At 39.9% G+C, this 24,815-nt stretch overlaps 1 protein-coding gene and 1 non-coding gene across 4 annotated transcripts in view; one reads left to right on the forward strand and one right to left on the reverse strand.

Moving 5' to 3' along the window:
- The window catches only part of cgnl1 (cingulin-like 1), a 138,671-nt gene that overhangs the window by 108,884 nt on the left and 4,972 nt on the right, over positions 1-24,815 (reverse strand). The window lies entirely within an intron of this gene.
- Positions 20,465-20,536, forward strand: trnag-ucc (transfer RNA glycine (anticodon UCC)). Its single transcript has one exon. It is a non-coding gene; the product is annotated as a tRNA-Gly (tRNA).

Consider the following 24,815-nt stretch of genomic DNA (forward strand, 5'->3'; position numbering starts at 1 on the left):
GGCAATTGTGCCTTGGCTGAGATCAGTTAACTCATGAGACTAGAGATCAAGCCTGGGACTTTCCGATCTTTATGGAAAGGAGGGAGCATTTACCTACTAAGGCATAATAGGAGCTTGTTCACTGTTTAGGCCCACAAATGAAGAATTGCCCCTGAACCGTACCCAGAGAAGGAGTCAATGTTTTCAGGAGCGGAAGAGGGAGAAAACTGGCAAAAGAAAACAAAATAATACACAGATTGTAAAGCATTAACTGTACAGATACTGAATGTCTTTCAGCTGAATAGGTTTTTCATCAGTTTAAAGTTATATTTTACAAATGATGCCAATGTATATAATGATAATGAGCCACAGCACAGAATGTATACCCATCCAGGAACCACTGTCTATAATTTTATTGGTAAAAGTCTATTACTCTACTTGGACTCAAATAAGAACCTAATATAAATATACAGTATATCAAAACACAATGTTAACAAGTTAAGTAACTCAGAATTTGAGAGTTTAAGCACAATAAAATATTTGCCATAGATGGGTACAGTTTGTAGGGTGGGTGGGGAGTCACAGTGATTCAGGCGTTGCCCTCCTGATGATTTAAAATGTTTAGCAAACTTCTACATCAGAGATCTTATAAAGTTTACCATGAGATTGACAAAGATTCTTCACTAACTTGACAAAAATATTTTTAAACTTTCTACTGTAGTCCAATGTTTTTACATAAGTTTTAAATAAAGCAGATACCATTCCTTTAACACTGTTTGACAAATAAAATGTTGTAAAAAACAGACTTTCATAAATACACATCTTTTTAACCATACAGTTCAGAAGCACAACAAACTGATCAATCAGCATTTCCTATGGGGACAGGATATTACATAGTGCTGTTTAATATAAGTTATGAGGAAGCCTGCTTCAAACATGCTTAATAAAGCCAAAAACAATGCCAGCAGTGGAAGCATCCTGTTTTTATGCTGAAACTGAAGGAAAGGCAGGACAGATGTCAGGATAGTCCTCTGGCTGAAATTATACTGGTTGATTAATGTCCCTTGCCTTCCCAACTAGCCAGATTTTCTTGCAATTTCTTGCAATGGATTAGCTGAAGTATAATTCTTGGCTGTGCGTCAGTTAAAGGCAGAGTATTTGGAAAGGCTTCCTATTTCAAGGTGAAACTGAAAAGGACATTTGAAGGTTGTTTAATTCCCAAAGTGAAAGCATGCAGTTCACAAGACTAAAATTATTAAACTGGTTCACAGCATTCATTATTAGTACTGTGGAGTTCTAAAAACACACAGCTTTACATTTTTGAGTGAATTATCTTTCCTTCTTGTGAACATAACAGTCTGTTTTTCCAATTATTTTTCTCCCTTTCCTTCCCCACCACTCACCAACTTTGCTCCTGAGGGCATGTGCATGGAGGTGTGCAAAAATAGTATGATGCCTCTCGCCCCACGAGGAGGGAATATATACATGGAACCTACCTTTAGTGGTGTATAAAATAGAGAACTGTGGCCAAGGAGATTGTGGGGACAATTCCACATCCCGTCTCTCAGCTGAACAATATTTTCTCCACTACCACCTATCCCCGTGAATACATAAAGGATTTGTATGCATGGTTGCAGGTTAAAGCTAGTAGTTAAATGTACTTACAACAATTGATAATTACACATAAACAAAAGAATGCAATCAGTAATCAGCAATGCAAAGTTTCACTTATGCAACACTTAAACAGTCCTGAAAGTAACACAGTCCCTTTCCCAAATCTTTTAACTGAGTTTTTTGATGAATGTAACATGGGTGTTTCTGTTCCAATGAGCCTTTCCTACTGCTATAACATGGAAACCGGCAGTCAAACAGTGAACTACAGACAAAGAGAAACAAAGAGCTATCATTAAAGATAAAATAAGATAGACCAAAGTGCCGTCTGCACCTTCTCAACATAATCCTAGAAAGCTAAATTTGGCATTTATCAGAACTTCCAAGTACCAATATGAAAGGCTAATTGGGACAGACAATCTTTATACCTTCTAAATCCCTTCAAGGCCTGCAAAGCCTAAATGCCACACTTGGGGGCACCCATCATAATATCCCATTGGTTAGCCCATTACTTAATTTTGCAAGTGCAGTATGCTAGATCCCCAAGTGACTCCATCATTAACACTGGTGAAAAGAAGTGCCATAATTCTTTCAGAAATGCCTGGAGCAAAGACTCCAAGGCTTTCCCTTACAATACCAATGAACATATCACGAATTATGACATCAAATAGAATAGGTGACAGTGGACAACCTTGCCTCATTGCTCTTGAGATAAATAGATTCAGTGACTCTTTTGTCTGCTCTTACACATTCAGGATAAAAACTAATTTTCAGCCACATACACCCATAGCTTCAGGAAGGCAAAACAAGTCACTTTCGCTGGTTGGGGATTTTAGGAGTAGGGGGCACAGTCTAAAAATTAGAGTCAGACCTTTCAGGAGCGAGATTAGAAAACATTTCTACACACAAAGGGTTGTAGAAGTTTGGAACTCTCTTCCGCAAACGGCAATTGATACTAGCTCAATTGCTAAATTTAAATCTGAGATAGACAGCTTTTTGGCAACCAAAGGTACTAAGGGATATGGGCCAAAGGCAGGTATATGGAGTTAGATCACAGATCAGCCATGATCTTATCAAATGGCGGAGCAGGCACGAGCGGCTGAATGGCCTACTGCTGTTCCTATGTTCCTAGGTTGAAAAGCAAGTAAATGGTTAGTATACAATTAGCATTTACCAAAGTTAACAAAACAAATTATTTGGGACCTAGCTACAGGAGGACCAGAATCACTGTCCTCAAAACAACACAATCACGTAAAAACCTTATAAAATCCAAACCTGTATATGTCAAAATGCCAATTGTAGAATAGGGAAAAAGGATTCATTGGCAGTTGCAAAGTATTCTTAATCTTACTATAAGTACAATAATTCCTAACAGCACATACCAAATAACTAATATACAAAGTCACAAGTAATTTCTGCAGAAAGAATTTACTAAAAATATGAGAGCATCAAAAACCCAAGATCTGAAAGCTTTGGTTCCACAAATTTGTACAGTGCCAGCTATATATGACTGTATATGAATATCCCAATATAGAGTTTGTGTATAAGTGGAGCAGACACAGTTACATTGAATGCCCATCTTGACCACTAGTTGCAGGACTGATTTCCAAAAATATCAGTCAGGAATTTAGATTGGACTCTCCTGGCAGCTCAGTATCCAGTGAGTAGCTGAGCAATACAGATAAAAGATCCCAGATTTTATCCTCAGTCTGTGCTGAGATAACCAGTCTCAGCCATGGCTGTACAACTGCCCTTAGTGCCACTGGGTTAGGGAACGGAAAAAAGATTGGTCGTTATCCAGCAACTCCGACTAGAAGTGCACATATATGCACTTTGACTGATGTCTGAATCAGGCTGAATGTGATCCCCCTGTGAGCAGTCTGCTGACACTTGAAATAATTGCTACTTGGATGAAATGCCAGAGGTCAGCATTTGTGGAGCAACAGCACAGCAGGGAGTCAACGTCTTCAAGAGAAAAGAGTAAGAGAACAATTGGACAAGAAAAGGAAATTAGCGTTAGACTGAAGGAAAGTTGATTTTTCCCTCCCCTCCATCTTCCTCCTCTAACCCCTCTTCACTTAAAACTGGATACACATGCTGGGATGCAGTTCTATGGACACCAGTGACCATCCAATACCTTCCAAGTGGTCAATCTTCATGCAGACAGCCGGACATAGAGGGTCCATGTGTTACTTGACAGTGAAGGCTATCATAGCCAAGCATTCTCACTCATTGTTCACACATGCCACACTTCCAGTAGGGGACTTAGATACCCAGTCAGAAATGGAAATCCTGGTGGATTTTTTCTGATCCCTCTCTAAGATTGCTGAGACTTATTGTGCGTCAACCTGGCTGGGATCAACTAACTCAGGGATCAGGCCTACTTGCTTCCCAGTCTTTATAGCCCAATACTGCATCATGTTGCACATTTATTAAGTCGTTGGATATTTCTTTTCCTTAGAAATAGAAGCAGCAATAAATATTATGCACTTTGGTGGCATATCATTCTGCATACACACTAACCTGGAAAACTAGCAAAAACTGACCAACAGCTTCAACAACAGCCCCCAAAAGCTGACACTCAAAAGCCTCTTGACAATTGAAAGCAAGTAATTAGCAAGTACAGTGGAATGCCTATGTGTAACGTAGATTGACCCAACATTCCTTCACTTTAAGTATATGAAAACTTGAAAGGGATATAAGTGTTGAAGAGACAAGATTTACTTTCTAGGGGAGTTTGGAGACTCTGTCTCCCTCCCACCACCCCCCCTCAAAAAATATGATTTGATACTGTTGGTACATTTTCCACTATTTTGTAATCTATAATAAACACTGGCATACCTTTAGAGTAAAAATTGCAAATGCAGTCCTTCCAAATGGTGCCTCTTCCATGGTCTGTGATCTTTGAGTGTCCATGTCACATGTGGACTGTTGACGCACATGGTTTGGTCACCTCTGGGCACTGGGTCCAAACCTAGCCCACACTAAAAGTTTCCTCTCAGCTGGCTGCAAAATGCCCAAGTGCATGAAGCCTGTCCAATATCAGCCAAGTTCCTACTGGGCATCATTGCACAGTACAAACCTATACACAATTGGCACTAAATTTGCAGTCTCACTCAGATGGCTTATGAGAGGAATTTAAAAATTCACACTGGTGCTGTACACTGAATTTAAAAGCACATTTTTGAAGGTGGGTAAAACCATCTTTACTCTGCAAATATCCTGTGCTATATCTGACTTGGGAGTTCTGTATGCTGACACTGGGGGTGAAAAGCCAGAGCATTATCTTCTCTAATGCCTTTCTTCGCTTCGAACACAAAAATTCCCCCCCCCCCACCCCAAAAAATGTGGAAGTGACCTCAAAGCAATAATCTTAAACAATAGATTCAATTGGTGAGAAACAGTTCAACAAAGGTTGAGCTATTTATAAATTATCTGGTTATCCAACCAGATTAGATTACCGCCTTGAAGTCACTCCAGGGTGCCTTATTTTTATAGAACATGGGGGATTCATTTTACTGTGGTGCTTTATTCTGCTTTGGGTCCACTTACGTGCCAGCAGCAGCTGGTCAACCTGATGCCAACTGCTAGTGCGCTCTGGGTCATTGATGCATGACAAAGTTCACACTAAGGAGCTAAATGCAAGTTTGGAGAAGTAATTTGCAACTTTCAATTGGAATTTTTGTGGCCAGTGTGTTTAGATTAATTTTCTAAATTGCAAATTGTGAGCACTGCTTTACACATCTGTATTCTTATTTGAAATTGAATAAAAGTGTACAAACTGTGTCAGTCACCTGGGCATGAGGGACTGGTCACCAGAGAAAAAGAAATTAAGTTGGGGCCAGATTATGCAAGTCCAGGCCTGACAGGCGGGTTTCTGCTCTGAGCTGCCAGTGAGTGCACTGCATGACGAATGTACTGTTTGTCTTGTGGGGCAACAATGAACAGAGAATGAGAATCAACAGCACTGGAGAACAGCACGAACATGTTTATTTTCCAACTTGTTTTACACCATTGTTTATAAAATGTTACTGGCCTCAAACTTCATGTGGCACATTTTAAGCTTGTGTGTGCATGAACTGAAAATTAATAAAGTACACACTCTCTCATAGACTTTAAAAAATAAATTCCCTCTTTGTTTTTCACAGTAGTAACACTTATTTAATAACTAACAGTGCTTCTTTGTAATGATTTAGTATATACTGCAAAGGGAATACAGCACTCATTTGGTTTATTTTGAGCTACAGTATATTAAGATTCATTTCACCACAAAGCAGCTAAAACACCTGAACAGTAACTTCCAAATGCCATTTTATTGTGTCGAAAGAAACCATTTATTTGCAGTGTAACGCTGCTCGTTAATCCAAGCAAGTCTATATTATATGCCACAGCTATTTGTGGTTGAGAAATGTGACAATATTTGCAGATTTAACCACACTAAAAATCTTAGGAGTGTGCATGGTTCAATACATAAAAACCTGACAGCTAAACATTAATATTTCTTAGAGAAAATAAGTACTAACATAAACAAATAATTATAAACATATAAAAATCATTTTTTTTAACAAGGTGAGGATATCCACAGTACAGTACACTTAGAGATTTCTCTACTTTGCACCAAATGACGTAATCTCAACTTCAGGAAAATATTCCTCTACTACAGCAGTACGACTTATTTCATTTCCTCGATTAATCTTTCTAATGGTCTCTCTGAATGAGGCTAGCAATTAGTATTGAATGATTCGTGTTATTTATCTTTGTACATTTTGTATAGCCAGTCCTGTGCTGTGCACTTGAACTCACCAGAAGCTGAGTTGAGACATCCCCAAAACTCATTTCAATTAGAACTTTGAGTCAGGATGCAAGAGGCTTTCATCCTATGAAGCTGGGCTAGATTCAAAGCCAGATCCAACAGATGAAAGGTCAATGTGCTAAACCACTGAACCTGTTATTCTGTGGCAGGGCTATGCTAATTTGTGAAACAAATTTGTATTAGACAACTATACCTGTAGCAGATTAACCTAGGTTAGATAGTTTTATAGTCAATAGTCTAAATCTTCATTGTAGAGTTAGCATGAGTCAGAATGGATCGCGTATCTGTATTTGATTAATGCATTGATGGATAGTGAACGGGAATAGCAGCTAGGGCTTTACACAAAAGGAAGTGGCAAACTGACTGCCAGTTTAACCTATTATAGCGTGTAATCCGCATTCGTCAAACTGGAAGCTGTAAAGCTCCTGAAGTTGTAGACAATAAATATCATTCTTCCTTTTCTTCAAATATTTGTAATATATTAAATTTGCTATTTAAGTCACACATTCTTTATTTGGGCAATACTATTCTGTGATACACAGTCATTCCTGCAGCTGCTCACTTATACCATTAGATGCAGCTTCATGAGCTCCAGAGTCTGTACTAATACTGGACTAGTTTCGATCACCTAAGGGGGTCAGTGAGGAATTTTTCAGGCTTTTTTCCCTAATTGGCCTGGGTGTTTAATTTTGTTTTTCGCCCCTCCCAGGAGATTACATGGGTGGGGTGGGCAGCGTATGTATTGTGATGTACAAGGTATCACATTTGTATGCGACAGGCTGGATGGACCAGTAGGTCTTTTCCTGTCCGTTGTTTTTCATATGCTTGTATGTTCGTATGTTTTGTTTACCTACAGCATCACTAATGCACCGAGAGGCATTCGCTTTGTCCTGACGTTCCGCAGGCAAAGCCACAGGAGATCCCCTAGTACATAACCAAAATAGTTTAGTTCACCTGATGGCTCAGCTAGTTTATCAAGTGAGTAACTGAGCAATACAGGCTAGGAGAGTTCAAGAAACCGATTTCTGATCTGTATTTAGTTATTTGATCTCAGCCAAAGCAGTGGTTAGCACAATTAACCTCAGTGCCCTTTGTTAGGGAGGGGAAAATTGGCCAAGAATGCTGCTCCAGATCACTATCCAATGGCCCCTTCTGTGAGGGTGTGCATGTCAGTAAGGACAGCCTTGGACTTGGGCCTGATACGGTCGAATGGGCTGCTGACACTCACTGCCAAGACTCACACATCTATAATGGACAACTGGACAGGGAACCAGAGAGAAACTAGTGCTCATGAAATAAATGCCTACAAAAGAGGAGGAGAAACGGTCAAAGCTGGGAAGATCTAAAAAAATGTTGTAGCTCCCCAGATGGTTGGTGAGTAAATCCACCATCAGGAACAGTAATGAGCCATACAAAGCAGGAAGGTCCGAGTTTACATCCACAATATAATGTATTGGGTCAGTTGATCTGAGTCAGAGCTGCAATACCTCTCGGCTTGGCAAGGTTCCTATTCCTCATAGATACGCATGGACTAATGCTGCAAAGTGCACATCTAGTGATGTTGGATAAAATGGATCACATTCAACAGTCATACCCTCCATTGTTAAAAAGCTTGTCAACATGTTGGGGAAGTACTGGAGGGCTGCTAGCACCTGCAGCACGAATAAGTGTTTTAGGAGAGTAGGCGAGGATAGTGCCGCAGACGCCATTTTCTATCCAAGTGGCTGTTATTCATGGGTGAGTCTTGGCAGCGAGTGCCAACAGGCAATTCAACCATGGGGTACCACAAGTGTCCCTGATCCTATCCACACATGTACATTTCTAGCAGGGAACTCCGGACTGCAGTCAGGAACAGAAAGTCTGGATTAGAAATAGACTTTTTCTTTCCTAACCCAGGTATACTGGTGCCAAATGTAGAACCTCTACTGCCACTCCAGCTGACACTAGCTAACTAAACTCAGATAGGGACCAAACACGTTTTAAAATAAACATTTACAAGGCAGTTGAGGCAGTCTGCACCAGAACATCAGCTTATATTGGCAAGAAATGATTAAGAAGGCACTGATGCCCTGCTATGCGTGCAGCGAACTGTAGTGTGATCAGAGTCTTATGATCAGCTTACACCGGTGAGCATGCATGAATGGCCTCACAGCAGAATAAAAATTGTTAAGTGAAATGAAAAATTAAGTTACATTATAAGTAATTCCTTCCCTGTGTAAAGCCCCACAAATGTGAGTCTTAACAATTCAGCTTGAGAGCTCACATGAACTTTCCCCCCTTTAGAAAAGTGCTTTGCCTCTTTCCCAGATGGTTCCAAATGAGATCAAAGAACCATTACCAAAATTTACATTCAGGAGAAAAACTGAAATGCTCATGCATTTTAAAATAACTTAGTCTCAAAACAGTGACTAATTCTCCTAGGCAAGTTTTAAACATTAGGATAGTCACAGAAAACACAAGATGCAAAGAGAGAATCAATTATACTCTTAAAAAGTCATGAAACTAATTTTGTCTTTTTAAAAAACTCAAAATTACAAAGTTAAACATTTTAATTCTCTAAGTACTTCAGAATTCTTACTATGAATGCCACAAGCTGAACAAATATCCAACAATATTGAGGCCTAAAGGAGAAATCTCTCCACTCTCTCAGTTCAATTTGCCCTCCACTCAAAAATGGCTGCTTTTTGCCAAATCTACTTCAAATTCACTCACTCAAGATTACGATCAATAATGTCAAGATTCTTTCTTTTGCTTAAAATTAAAAGCACTTTGCTAAATGTGGATCATTTCTAAAATTAAAATTAGTCTATTGTTTCCTACGACTTACCTGGGTATACTTCTCAAACAATGTCTATTATCATTTATTTAAGATTATTGCAGATGGACGGACAAAAACAAGGCAACTCGTGGTTCACTTAAATTTCACTACATTTTCTTTCCTTTCTTAAAAACACTCCATTTATTGATTTCAGAAATTTCTGAATGAATGGAGGTGCATATAAAATAATCATAAATAAACAGAATGAACTTAAAAGGATCCTATAATAACTAACAAAAAACACACACCATCTGGAATAAGACCAATTTTACATTAAGGCATTGCTATCTCCCCACAAAAAGACTGGATATAAAACAGACATTGTAGTTACATTATATATTTATATGCATATCTTTTAGCGTAGGAGCTTCTTGCTTACGCATTTTGACAATGTTCACCCCTTTGCTATGCAACCCATCTATTATAATATAATCTGTGCCATTAACCAAAAAAAGGCTACCTGTAGCACTGCTAAACTGTTCAAGTTGTTGAAGCATTTTTTGGATCAAGCAAATCCTTAGTTTTCCTGCATGTAAACAGATGTTTCTATACCATATACTCAAAATATCCTTACAATTGTCTAAAACCAGGTTGTACACCCCAAATTATTACACTGTTTATAAATTAATTGTCAGGCACACAAATTATTGTGTGCCTGACAATTAATTAAACATTGTAACAAAACAACAACTTCCATTTATATAGTGCTTTTGATGTAGAAAAATGTCCCAAGGTGCTTCACAGAGCTGCAAGGAAAACGGACGCTGAGCCAAAGCAGGAGAGATTACACTTGCACTTAAATTGAAATTAAGCCGATATCAATTAGGGATGACCAAAAAACTAAATTAAGAACCACAGCTCCCTCAAAAAAAAGAAAGACAGCATGCGCCAAAGTTGGAAAAATGACCCATTTCCCATGTTAGAAAACTGAGTATACAAAGTTCCTGAACAATTGAGTAAAGGTATGTTTTTGTAGTGCCAAATTTTGGGCTTTGTGTAGGCTGTATAATCTCAAATGCTTCTTTCCAATACCAATGTGATTAGAAACTGGGTACACAGATAATTAAGAAAACCATCATGAAATCCAAAAAATGATTCACATCAAACTTGTAGACTTTGATAAAGATGGAACTTAATTTTCTTGGTGAAATTTGGTCCCCAATAATTAATAACCAGTACATATAGTTACAAAAGATTACAGTAGTTTATTTTGGTGTAACTAATTGGTATGTTCAAACAAACTGCAAGAGAAATGGCAGCTAAAACAAGGCCTTCTGCCAAATCCATTAGAAAAGCATGCAATCACTTCCTTAGACTTGTACGGAAAACTTGAAAACAATATGGATGAGTAATGCACAAGCTTTAATCTTTGCAAAAACAATATTCACTGCAATACAATAGCTACTTTCAATCCAAGTATACTTGACTTTCAACCCTGTAAAATTTTCCTTTTATTGTGTTACAAGGTTTTTTTTTGGTCATGTTGTATATTTTCATACCTGAAGAAAACATCTGACATCTACATAATGACCATGAAGCAAATATGCGCTATAAATATTGGCAAGAAGCCAGTGGGCAGACCTAAAATTAACTCCTCATTGAAGGTGAAGGGAAAATGGTTTCAGAGCATTTGAACTAATTAGCACTTGTGGAAATAACAGTATTGGTATTTGGTAATTCAGACTCATCAGGTTGCAATGTAGCCCAATTTACACATACTAAATATCTAGAATATCGTTAAAAATAAGCATTGATAAATTGTGTAATTACATTCCAATACAAAAATAGAGCTTTGGAACGTATTTCATATACAATTACATATAATGTACAATTTACATAACTTAGTTAGAAATGTATTAAATCTACATTTTACATTTACATAGGACAGGGTTCTTTATAATTCAACATCTGGAAGAACTGGTCTGTGATGTTCTTTGTCATGTCACATCATCAACCCCGTTCACCTACAATGATTTGCATTATTACCAATAGCAGCAAAGAAGTGACAGAGGTTTAAAAAAGAATCTGTCCAATATAAAAATAAACTGAATGGGTGACAGAGGATCACGGGTAGTAATTCAGTCTCAGGGATCAGTTGGCACACAAGTTAAGCTTCATCTTGATTTCTTCATGGCACCATTTCACTCTCACCTATCCAATATCCTCTGAACTAGCTTTACAAAGTCTTGGTGTTCGCTTCCTGATATATACTAAAACATTCAGATTTTAAATTAAAGAATTCAAAATTGTGAATGTTTATTTATTTCTTAAAAATATTAATCTTTATGAAATACATTTGCCTCATTAAAGATGTATTTTGAGCAAATTCTGGCATTTTGTTAAATTTTAACACCATTTTTAAAATGTAATAAACCAGACATGTATGCCTACAATTAGTATATAATATTTTGACAAAACTTACGTCAAATTGGATAGCAAAGAGAGTTGGTTGCAACTGAGGAGTTTTTCTGCACTAAGGAGTCAGGTGTGGCACTTTCACCTCTGAGTCAAAAGCTTGAGGGTTAAAGACCCACTCCAGAGACTTAAGCACAAAAATCTAGCCTGACACTCCAGTGCAGTACTGAGGGAGTGCTGCACTGTTGGGTGACGTCTTTCAGATGAGATGTTAAACCGAGACCCTGCCTGCCCTCTCATGTGGATGTAAAAGATCCCATGGCACTATTTCGAAGAACAGTTCTCCCTGGGGTCCTGGTCGATATTTGTCCCTCAACCAACATCACTCAAAAACAGATTATCTGGTCATTATCACATTGCTGTTTGTGGGACCTTGCTATATGCAAACTGGCTGCTGCGTTTCCTCTATTACAACAGTGACTATACTTCAAAAGTACTTAATTGGCTTTAAAGTGTTTTGGGACATCCTGAGGTCAAGAAAAGCGGTAGATAAATTCAAGTCTTTCTTTTTAGGAATTGGTAGATGCAAAACTGAGGTGCTACAGGGTCAACAATGGTGGGAAGTTGTAATTACAGTGTGACAAGTTTCATAGGCAATTTCTATTAGAAATGTAGACATATGAATTTATAATGGGAAAACATTGACACAGGAAGTGTGCATAGATGTAAGATTTTTAATATATTATAGATAGATATTCGACTGCATATATTAATCCATAGTTATGTATTTCAGAGATATAGATAAACTGAGTTGAATTTATTAAATTCATGCATAGATTTAATAATTTGAACCCAGAATATCTATATCTTTGAAACACATAACATTGGTTAATATTTGCAGTGGAACATATAGTTATATAAAATGCCATTTTGAAGAAACTCCAAATGTATAATTAACCAATTTAGTAAATCAAAGTATACAACGCCAAAACCAAAATCTTAAACAGTGTGAAAGAAAAGCAGTTGATAACTCATAAAGTGTCCACGAGTTCAAATCTTTTGAATTTCTGTAGTCTTAACCCAATTTCTAGGGGGCATCAGTCCGCATCACAGAGCTATTCTTACCGCATCACTGACACAGAAACAGCTCACTAACTATACTAAAGTAGTATTTCCTCTGTTAAAATTATTTTATTACTGTAAGCCTATAATTATATGACTTGGACTTGCTAAGCAATATTTACTAAATTTCAGCAATAATGGATAAAATATCTCTAAATAATATACAGTGCCAGCTCAAGATAATTGGCTAATGTAAGGTTTGTTATGGCCAGGGTTAAAACTAAAGACAAATATCAGGCAATGGTTAACAAACCCAAAGAAGTACCAACAACCTTGAATGGATGACTACTAAGGATGTGGCAATAGAACTCTTGATGGAGGAAATGCCACCTAAAAGCATGCCAAGACACAAATAGGAAAAGCCAATCTGTTGGGATAATTGCTAGAGAAAAAAAACACCTAGAGCTAGAACTAAAGATCCTGTTGAAAAAAGGGGAGAGGGATAAATCCTGCAATTACAGGCCAGACAGTCTAATGTTGGTGGGTGGGGAAACTTCTAGAGACAATAATCCAGGACAAAATTAACTGGCATTTGGCAAAGCATGGGCTAAAAAATGAAAGTCAGCACGGATTTGTTAAAGAAAAATTGTTTTTGATTAACTTGATTGAGTTCTTTGAAGTAACAGTAAATTGATGAGGGTAGCGCAGTTGATGTTGTGTATATGGACTTTCAAAAGGCATTTGATAAAGCACCACATAATAGGCTTGTAAGCAAAATTAAAGGCCATTTGATTAAAGAGACAGTGGCAGCATGGATACAAAATTGGCTAAAAGACAATTCATCCATATCCACCTGCCATCTCCTAAAGTTGACGAACTATACATGATCTCCACTGTTCCATATATCCCGTGCTACAAAGAAGCCTCAATGCAGAAAGCAAGATGCAACCCTGACACAAATAGAAATTCCAGTTGATCATTAGCTCCATCTACTTTACCAGATTCCTTTCATTAGACTTCTGGTCATTGACAATAATTACTTGTTTACTCACCAGAGAACACAAACTAAATCTGGACCCTGATTAGACAGTACTAGTTCCACCAGGAGAGTTGGTAAACCTCCTAGATCAGCTTCTTTAGATCGAAAGAGTCAGTGCATCTCACCCCTGTTGGTAATCACGCTATTATATTCCCATGCCACACAAACAACTTTTGGAATGTCACTGTGCACCATACGCATCTCACACAAGACAACCTGTCTGGACATGAACACCAGACACACTTACATGCTGCAAAGTGCTGCTCATGCAAAGGCATATAATGCTCTTCAGAAATTTTCTAAAATTTCAGGTTTGCACATAATAGAAAGGCATCTGACAGAATAAAACTACGCTTAACTGGTTCCATCCTCCACAACTCATTCCATGTTATAGTCTTCTCAAATGCACTATATTATTTTTTCCAGATCTCGTTAAAATTGCCTGCAACATTAGTCTGTCTCGTTGTTCTTTCGCTTTTTTTAGCCTCATACTATCCTTGTGCTTTCAACCACTATTCTAATATTATACAAGCTAATTAACTTAAACCAAAACTATAGGAAGATAGTCAGAAAAATCTATCCTTTCTAATCAATAATGGACTGCCAACTGGAGCTTACCACAAAGTGTGGGAATTCCTTTGTATTGGAATATGATGATCTTTTTAGGCAACAAACAATGTAGAATTATGTTATTCATCAGATCGAGGATTATAAATACTTTTCTGGAGGATTGCCCAAAATAAGATGGACTAGTCAAGAAAAGGTGAATATGCTTGGTAAAATTTTTACTATACAAAATGCCACATCAAAATGAGATTCACTGCTATTTTCTAAGATGGCTTCCACTAATTCATGACTAGACGACAGTCAGTCCATGAATCAATGTAGAACTTAAGGGACCCAGCACAATACCTTGTGATACAATTCCATGCCCCTACAACATCTCAATGAAGTGGCGGAATAGTTTTCAGGAAGCAATGGGGGAAAGAAATCAAAATGTTTTGACAGAGCAGAGATCTGATGTAATTTTTTCACAAGTGACTCCATGTTTTAACGTTTCTTCGTGGGAATATATAGCTTGTCAGCTTTGCAGCCACTTCAAAATGGCTATTGCAGCTGCATCCGGGGAGGATTTCTGTTGTTCTTGTGTTTTGCATGGGTAGGTGACAACATACAACAAAGCTTGCCTGTTTAGTACAGTTGATTACCACCAGAAGTATGCATCTGGGTAAATAGATACCAAGTCCACTCAGGTGATAGACACAATTAGCATGATTCAACAGGCCATCAATTGTTATATGTTTGCCCAAAGCAAAGCAACTGTCCCAGAGGGTCCTGTGAGCAAGGCTATCACAGTTTGGCTATACCCTAAAGGTGTGTGGATTATTTGGCTGGTATCTGTCAGGCAGCCTATGTGACTTTGAAACCTATTTATGACTAATAGCTATATTTAGCTGTAAAAGGTACCTTTTTGAGTTTTTTTTTGTCTCAACATGGACTTCAAAGTGTAAAGAGAAATATAATTGCATCCGGCAGCAATGACTTTAATGTATTTATAACAAGTCTAGTACAGTAAAGCACTCTGTGAGCATCCAGTCGCACGTAAAACATTTTAATCACGTATGCTTAGTCCAAACTAGCTTTGGAGATCTACTAGAGCTTAAAGATGTTTATTTTGAAACAGGAACTGTAAATTAAGTATTGTAATCTAGTGAAATTTGCTATGTTTGCTCTTGCTTCAGTTTAATTTTACATAATAAACTTAATTTGCAGTTTGTAGCCTGAGAGATACTGTCTGTCAGAGTGTTATTTTTCAGAGAGATCAAGAATGTAAGTTGTTAACCTGAATTGCATCTAGTGCATACCTCATCAGCACAACGGTTCAACTTGTAGCCTGCTATCCCAGATTACTTTATCCAAAAAAGTCATGTTTCAGGTTCATAAGAAGCGTAGGCTTGTCTGTGAAAACAAGCTTTTGGGCTGGGCATGAGAAAAAGAATCTACAGCACGTCCAAATCATAACACCCATCACTGGTGACTTCAGTGCCAAACTCAGTTAAGATTTTGTAACCAAGAAATTAGCTGTGCAAAAATCTTAATGATAAATCATAAAATAACCTGGTGAAAGTTTCCTATTATTCTGCCTGTAAAGTAGGCTGAGTATTTCCAACTCATTCTTTCAGCATAAAAGATCCATGGAACTACATAATTGCTGTCCTGTGCTGCACAACACATTTTTGTCAATTAGTGCCAAAACAAAGGTTCCTACTCCACATTGAAACCTTTCCTGGTTTCCAGATAGACTCAGACCACAATAAATAACGTCACCACTTCATATCTAGAAAGGAGGTACTTCAACTTCAAAAAGTTACAAAATCCAATAGCATGTGAATACAAGCTGGCAGTAAGAAGCATTTTCTGTACTTACATAAGGCTGTCACAAGCATTGCCCGTACTGCGAAGAACTCATACAAATAAACTGCTGGCACATTACAGTGGGAAACTACCCATGATCTAATAGGAAATTTTAGATTTTACTGAAGGGAACTGTTGCATGCTTGTCCAGAACTAAAACAAAGGGATTGAAAATGATCAAAAATGGTTTATATCAGTGCCAAAAAGTAAGAATATTACAAAGTAAATGGCACAAAACATACATTTCAAAAGATAACAAACAACTAGGTTTCATATGATAGAGTAGAGTACAAATCTGAAGAAGCCACATTGCTGCTATGTGCGCCGCTGGTCAGACATCATCTGGAACAAAGGGTGCAGTTCTTGTTACCTAATCATACAAGGGTATTATTGCCCTTGAGTAATTACTGAAGCATTCTAGAATCAGGAACTTAATAAATGATGAGGAAAGGTTAAGGTAATTGGGCTTATTTACTTAGGGGGGAAAAAGACTTACGGGTAACCTGTTCGAAGTTTTCAAGATTAAGAAGGAGATTGACAAAATTAATCCAAGCAAATTACTTATTATGGTGAAAGGAGACTCAAATGAAATATTAAGAAAAGTAAAAAGTTAGGTTTAACATTTTCACATAAAGGTTTAATAGAAATCATTTAATAGGAAGGCCACTGAAACTCATGGTATAAGTGGGTTCAATAGACAAGAAAGTTCTGAAGAGGAAAGAGTTTGAGGAAAACTGTAGAAAGACGAGTAGGTGAGTTGTGTGAAAAGGGAGAAATAGGCATGTTCTTGCCTAATGAAATATTCCTACTTCTGAAAAGAAATTCTCATGTGTCTGTGGTGAGACACAATAAAAGGACAGAAGAAAAGCTCTTCACAGTTGACTCTGATGTGAGAAAGGTGGGAAAGTGTTAGAGTGAGTTATAAAACCATAAAATGGATGTCAGCAAAGATTTATTATACAAACCGTGGAATACTCAAGAAATAAATGGCAACCAGTTATCAACAAGGGTTATGCGAGAACTGCAAAATAGGGATTATAAACTGGAAAACCTGTTGGATTTGACAAAGTAAATGCTGATCTGAATAAATGTGAAGGGGCAAAGAGGAAAACAGATCTTCCTGCCCCCTTTTTTTAGGATGTGGATGACACTGTCTAGGCAGCATTTATTGCCGCCATCCCTGGTTGTCCTAAGGACATTAAGAGTCAACCACATAGCGTGGGACTGGAGTCAAGGCTGGGACTGGAGTCATGTGTAGGCCAAGCCAGGTAAGGGATGCAAGTTCCCTTCTCTGAAGAACATTAGTAAACCAACTGACAATCCGGCAGCTTTCATGGTAATTTTTTCTGGTGCCAGCCCACAAATTACCCAATTTATATAATTCGATTTTGCATTTTCTATGATGGGATTATGAACTCACAGCTTCTGGGTTATTGGTTCAGCACCATAACCATTACATTACCACACCCTAAAATAAGCAAACGCAAAAGGTTCCAGAAGAAAGTTGCACTTTTTTCCATAAGCTCTTGCTGGAATCATATAGGCCCAGATACAATAGCAGGTTAATAAGCTGAAGGAACATACAGCTTTAGTAATGTTCTGCTGAGAAACCAGTTTTGGTCTCCTTACCGAAGGAAGGATATACTTGCCTTAGAGGGGGTGCAACGAAGATTCACTAGATTGATTCCTGGGATGAGAGGGTTGTCCTATGAAGAGATTGAGTAGAATGGGCCTATATTCTCTGGAGTTTAGAAGAATGAGAGGTGATCTCATTGAAATGTATAAAATTCTTAGAGGGCTTGACAGGGTAGACGCTGAGAGGCTGTTCTCCCTGGCTGGAGTGTCTAGAACTAGGGGTCACAGTCTCAAGATAACGGGTCAGCCATTTCGGACTGAGATGAAGAAAAATTTCTTCACTCAGAGGGTTGTGACTCTTTGGAATTCTCTACCCCAGAGGACTGAGGATGCTCAGTTGTTGAGTATATTGAAGATTGAGATAGATAGATTTTTGGACACTAAAGGAATCAAGGGATATGGGGTAGGGCAGGAAAGTGGAGTTTGGGTAGAAGATCAGCCATGATTTTATTAAATGGCGCAGCAGGCTCGAGGGGCTGTATAGCTTACTCCTGCTCCTATTTCTTATGTTCTTATGAAAACTGCAAACTCCAACTAAGTACAGATTGAGATCCACTGGGAGGATAAGACAAGCTTCTAGTTGGTCTTAAAGAAGTCCTCTGGGGTAGAGAATTCCAAAGATTCACAACCCTCTGAGTGAAGCAATTTTTCTTCATCTCAGTCCTAAATGGCTGACCTGTTATCTTGAGACTATGACCCCTAGTTCTAGACACTCCAGCCAGGGAGAACAGTCTCTCAGCATCTACCCTGTCAAGCCCTCTAAGATCCCGAGTGATAGTTCTAATATATGTACTAGAGTGGTAAAAAATGTGGGAACCTAGCAACAGCCCCTAACTGCTTCCAACAGGTCAAACCATCTTCAGCCAGAAGTGCCGAGTGGATAATCCATCTCAGCCTCCTCCCGATATCCCCACCATCACGGAAGCCAGTCTTCGGCCAATTCGATTCACTCCACGTGATATCAAGAAACGGCTGAGTGCACTGGATACAGCAAAGGCTATGGGCCCCGACAACATCCCAGCTGTAGTGCTGAAGACTTGTGCTCCAGAACTAGCTGCGCCTCTAGCCAAGCTGTTCCAGTACAGCTACAACACTGGCATCCACCCGACAATGTGGAAAATTGCCCAGGTATGTCCTGTCCACAAAAAGCAGGACAAATCCAATCCGGCCAATTACCGCCCCATCAGTCTACTCTCAATCATCAGCAAAGTGATGGAAGGTGTCGTCGACAGTGCTATCAAGCGGCACTTACTCACCAATAACCTGCTCACCGATGCTCAGTTTGGGTTCCGCCAGGACCACTCGGCTCCAGACCTCATTACAGCCTTGGTCCAAACATGGACAAAAGAGCTGAATTCCAGAGGTGAGGTGAGAGTGACTGCCCTTGACATCAAGGCAGCATTTGACCGAGTGTGGCACCAAGGAGCCCTAGTAAAATTGAAGTCAATGGGAATCAGGGGGAAAACTCTCCAGTGGCTGGAGTCATACCTAGCACAAAGGAAGATGGTAGTGGTTGTTGGAGGCCAATCATCTCAGCCCAAAGGCATTGCTGCAGGAGTTCCTCAGGGCAGTGTCCTAGGCCCAACCATCTTCAGCTGCTTCATCAATGACCTTCCCTCCATCATAAGGTCAGAAATGGGGATGTTCGCTGATGACTGCACAGTGTTCAGTTCCATTCGCAACCCCTCAGATAATGAAGCAGTCCGAGCCTGCATGCAGCAAGACCTGGACAACATCCAGGCTTGGGCTGATAAGTGGCAAGTAACATTCGCGCCAGATAAGTGCCAGGCAATGACCACCTCCCCTTGACATTCAACGGCATTACCATCGCCGAATCCCCCACCATCAACATCCTGCGGGTCACCATTGACCAGAAACTTAACTGGACCAGCCATATAAATACTGTGGCTACAAGAGCAGGTCAGAGGTTGGGTATTTTGCGGCGAGTGACTCACCTCCTGACTCCCCAAAGCCTTTCCACCATCGACAAGGCACAAGTCAGGAGTGTGATGGAATACTCTCCACTTGCCTGGATGAGTGCAGCTCCAACAACACTCAAGAAGCTCGACACCATCCAAGATAAAGCAGCCCGCTTGATTGGCACCCCATCCACCACCCTAAACATTCACTCCCTTCACCACCGGCGCACTGTGGCTGCAGTGTGCACCATCCACAGGATGCACTGCAGCAACTCGCCAAGGCTTCTTCGACAGCACCTCCCAAACCCGCGACCTCTACCACCTAGAAGGACAAGGGCAGCAGGCGCATGGGAACAACACCACCTGCACGTTCCCCTCCAAGTCACACACCATCCCGACTTGGAAATATATCGCCGTTCCTTCATTGTCGCTGGGTCAAAATCCTGGAACTCCCTTCCTAACAGCACTGTAGGAGAACCGTCACCACACGGACTGCAGCGGTTCAAGAAGGCGGCTCACCACCACCTTCTCGAGGGCAATTAGCGATGGGCAATAAATGCCGGCCTTGCCAGCGACGCCCACATCCCGTGAACGAATAAAAAAAAACATCATGCTACTATTGTCAGTAGCAAAGTGCCAATAACCTGCAGCAGGAAGTCCTGCCTTAAGGATTTAAAAATGTTAAAAAAAAATTAAACAACATAAAAAGGGTAGATATACTGTGTGACCACAGGTTTCATTCCCTGTTTCCTCCATGTTGGCCAATCACAGCCAGGTGCCAAATAATAACTTCAGCATCTCCAGACTATGGAAGAGTGGTGATGGTGGTGCAGTGGTAAGCATGGTTGCCTTCCAAGCAGTTAACCTGGGTTCAATTCCCAGCCATCACATTTCTTACTTTCTACTAAGGATAAGCTGATAGCGTTAAATGAAGGGGGTTGGGAGGAGGCTTATGTGGAGCACAAACGCCGGCATAGAACAGTTGGGCTGAATGGCCTGTTTCTGTGATGTAGACTCTATGTAAGAGGAAAAGGCGCCACAGCCAGGGTTCCTATTCTTAATATCTATCCAGCAATCAATCATTTGGTAAGACTAGGCCAGGAACAGCTCTACAGTGATGGCTGCCGCAGTCCAACAGCCAAATGAAGAAGATATTAAAAAGCAATCTGCCAACCTAAATCATACAGCAGATTGTCATCTTCGAGAAAGAGTTTATTAAAAGGGAAAAGTCCCAACTCCACAAAAGCTGCCAAATATTCTTTGAAGTTATTTGAATCAGAGCATCTGTTAAAATAGGCACCCTCATAGAAAACCCCTATGACAGAATACAAATGCAAATTCGTATTCAGTCAGCTGCAAAATTCAGACCCCGACTAATATTCAAAGAAGTGGGAACTCAAGTATTGCTTTAAAAAAATGCCCCGTCTTAACTGGATTAAACCAATATTTGTTAACAGCCAAGATGGTGCAATGTAAAATTTAGAATTAGAATTTCTATTTTTAACTTCAAAAACAAGAAAACTTTTCCAACAGTTAGATCAGGAAATCTAGCACCCACCAAACTACAGTCTGGGGGAGGGCAGGGTATAGTTAGCACTTCAATAAGTTTATTGAAGTGCCAACTATACCTTGCCCTCCCCCAGACATGTTTTCCCTGGCTTCACAGGAGAATATCAGTAAAATGTTGGGTATCAAGGATTTTATCTAGATTCAGTTTTTAACCATACATTCATGCTATGTACGTGTAACCACGGTGACAGACATGTAGGATTTTTCTGTAGGCTTAGGCACTAGTTAATTGCATTGACTTTTGCCTGTTGCCTTAATGTTGCACTTGATGTCCTGCACTAGTCTGAGCTCAGGAAGCTGGTTTAAAAATGCTTTGTGAAAATGAGCAACGTAATGTCGTTTACATTTCTGCGGACTGATACTAACGACCCGAACTCAGCACCATGTATGATGGACTCTTTGTTAGCGCTAAATGTGAGTGTATTTAGTGTGTACTATAATATTATAATACTTATACAGCGCCTTTCATGTACTCATGACATCCCAAAATACTTCACAGCCAAATAATTATTTTGAAATGTAGTTACTGTTGTTATGTAGGCAAACACTGCAGCCAGTTTGTGCACAGCGACGAGATGAATATTGGTTGAGGGATAAATGTTGGACAGGACACCAAGAGAACTCCCCTGTTGTCCTTTGAATAGTGCCATGCAATCTTTTACGACTTTCTGAACAGGCACACGAGGTTCATCTAAAAGACGGCATCTCCAACAATGCAGCACTGCCTCAGTATTGCACTAAAGTGTCAGCCTAAATTACGTGATCAGGTTCCTGGAGTGTGGCTGGAACCCACAACAATAACAACTTGCATTTATATAGTGCCTTTAACAGGGAAAAATGTCTCAAGGCACTTCACAGAGGCATAGTCAAACAAAAATGATCACCATGCCAAAGAAGGTATTAGGAGGGGTGACCAAAAGCTTGGTCAAAGAGGTGGGTTTTAAGGAGGGTCTTAAAGGAGAGGATATGGTTGAAAGGTGGAGCGGTTTAGGGAGAGAATTCCAGAGCATAGGGCCTAGGCAGCTGAAGACATGACCACCAATGGTGGGGCGAAAGAAGGGAGGGATGTAAAATAGGCCAGTGTGCCATGAAAGGAGAGTTTTGGGGGGGGGGGTGTATTGTAGGGCTGGAGCAATGTTGTTGTTCTTGTTTGGAGAGATAAGGATAGGCAATGCCATTAAGAAATTGAAACATGAGGATGAAAATTTTAAATTGGAGTCATTGGAGGACTGGGAGCCAACGTAGGTCAGCTAGGACAGGAGTGATAGGTGAACGGGACTTGGTTTGGGATAGGATATGCGAATCTGAGTTTTAGATGAGCTGAAGTTTACAGAACATGGAGATGGGAGGTGGCCAGGAGAGCACTGGAAAGGTTGAATCTGGAGTTGATAAAGGCATGGATGAGATTTGCAGCAGCAGATGGGCTAAGGCAGTGATTGAGGCGGGCAATGTTATGAAGGTGGAAGTAGGCGGTCTTTGTGATGGAGAGGATATGGGGTGAGAGGCTCAACTCGGGGTTGAATAGGACGCTGAGGTTGCAAACAGTCTGGCTCAACCTGACACAGTGGCTGGGAAGGGGGATGTAGTCAGTGGCAAGGATACAGAGTTTGTGGTGGGGGCCGAAGACAATGGCTTTGGTCTTCCCAATGTTTAAATGGAGGAAACTGCAGATCATCCAAGACTGGATGTCGGACGAACAGTTGGACAGTGAAGGGTTTGAGAGAGGTGGTGGAGAAGTAGAACTGGGTGTCATTAGTGTAAATGTCGAAGCTGACCCTATGTGTGCCAAAGGAGAAGCACATAGACGAGAAAGAGGAGGGAGCCAAGGATAGATCCTGACTGAAAGGTGAGAGTGCTATTACCACTGAGCCAAGTTGGCAGTTACTTACATGTGCAAAAATCCATGTTGAGGAGAAACACTGGTTCAGGTACTTATTTAATCATCATACGTTTTAATGGAGGAAAAACATTATTTTGTAGGAATACTTTAGGCGAAAGGGGTTGTATCTTTTCAAATCTAATTCTTTGACATTGCTTGCAGGAATTCTTTGCATAAAGTAACAGACAGGCTTTAATTCAAGTATATGTAAACTAATATTAATAAACATAAAGTAATTAGGTTTTTGAAGACAGTTTACTCCTGTTAATTCTAAGTCTGTCTTTGCACTACAAACATTTGAAATATCCAATAATTTAAACTGAGCAACATAAATAACACAGCAATGTGGAAATTTAGTGCCAAAATTAAATTATCAGCTAATTGGAATCAAGCAAATTTGAATTAATAGACTGTAAACTCCTACTGGTACCACATGATAGACCTCGTTCTACACTATCAGCAACTGTTAAAAGAACTCACCTAGGTGGATTATGTTTATCAAGGCAAGCGATGTTAAGCTGAGGAATGGGACTTTTTACCATTTCAGGGACCATGGGGTAGAGTTTCCACTTTGGGCGCAATCAGGAAATTGTGCCCAAAATGAGCCCGAGATTGCACTGGTTAGGTTACAGTTCAAGTTTCCGCTAAAATATATTTGCATAATCAAAAACGTAAAATCTTCCATGAACCAATCAGGCAGAATGTAATCATTTTTTTTCCTTTCCATTAAAAAATATTCATTGATTCACCTAAGAACATAAGAAATAGGAGCAGGAGTAGGCCATATGGCCCCTCAAGCCTGCTCTGCCATTCAATAAGATCATGCCTGATCTTTGACCTCAACTCCACTTTCCCACCCGATCCCCATATCCCTTGTATCCCTTAAGAGTCCAAAAATCTAGTGGTCTCTATCTTGAATATACTCAGTTATAGTCCAACAATTTTATTTGAAATTCACAAGATTTCGGAGGCTTCCTCCTTCCTCAGGTGAATGTGGAAATGAAATCCTCGAACCCTTCGCATTTATAAATCACAGAACAATACCTGGTGATTACAGATAGTCTTTCCAACTGCCCGTTGCCAAGGCAATCACAGTGTGCAGACAGAGAGGTGTTACCTACAGGGTCACCGAATATACAAACAACCAAAAAAAAACAGAGAGAGAGGCAGAAACATAGAAACATCCGGAAGGAAGAGAAAGACAGCAAATGACCCGTTATATTAAAAACAGATAACTTTTGTTCGCTGGTGGGGTTACGTGTAGCGTGACATGAACCCAAGATCCCGGTTGAGGCCGTCCTCATGGGTGCGGAACTTGGCTATCAATTTCTGCTCGACGATTTTGCGCTGTCGTGTGTCTTGAAGGCCGCCTTGGAGTACGCTTACCCGAAGGTCGGTGGCTGAATGTCCTTGACTGCTGAAGTGTTCCCCGACTGGGAGGGAACCCGCCTGTCTGGCGATTGTTGCGCGGTGTCCGTTCATCCGTTGTCGCAGCGTCTGCATGGTCTCGCCAATGTACCATGCTCTGGGGCATCCTTTCCTGCAACGTATGAGGTAGACAACGTTGGCCGAATCACAGGAGTATGAACCATGCACCTGGTGGGTGGTGTCCTCTCGTGTGATGGTGGGATCTGTGTCGATGATCTGGCATGTCTTGCAGAGGTTACCGTTGCAGGATTGTGTGGTGTCGTGGACGCTATTCTCCTGAAAGCTGGGTAATT

The sequence above is a fragment of the Heptranchias perlo genome, chromosome 34 (genome assembly GCF_035084215.1).
Source record: "Heptranchias perlo isolate sHepPer1 chromosome 34, sHepPer1.hap1, whole genome shotgun sequence".
In the NCBI taxonomy this organism is placed as follows: Eukaryota; Metazoa; Chordata; class Chondrichthyes; order Hexanchiformes; family Hexanchidae; genus Heptranchias; species Heptranchias perlo.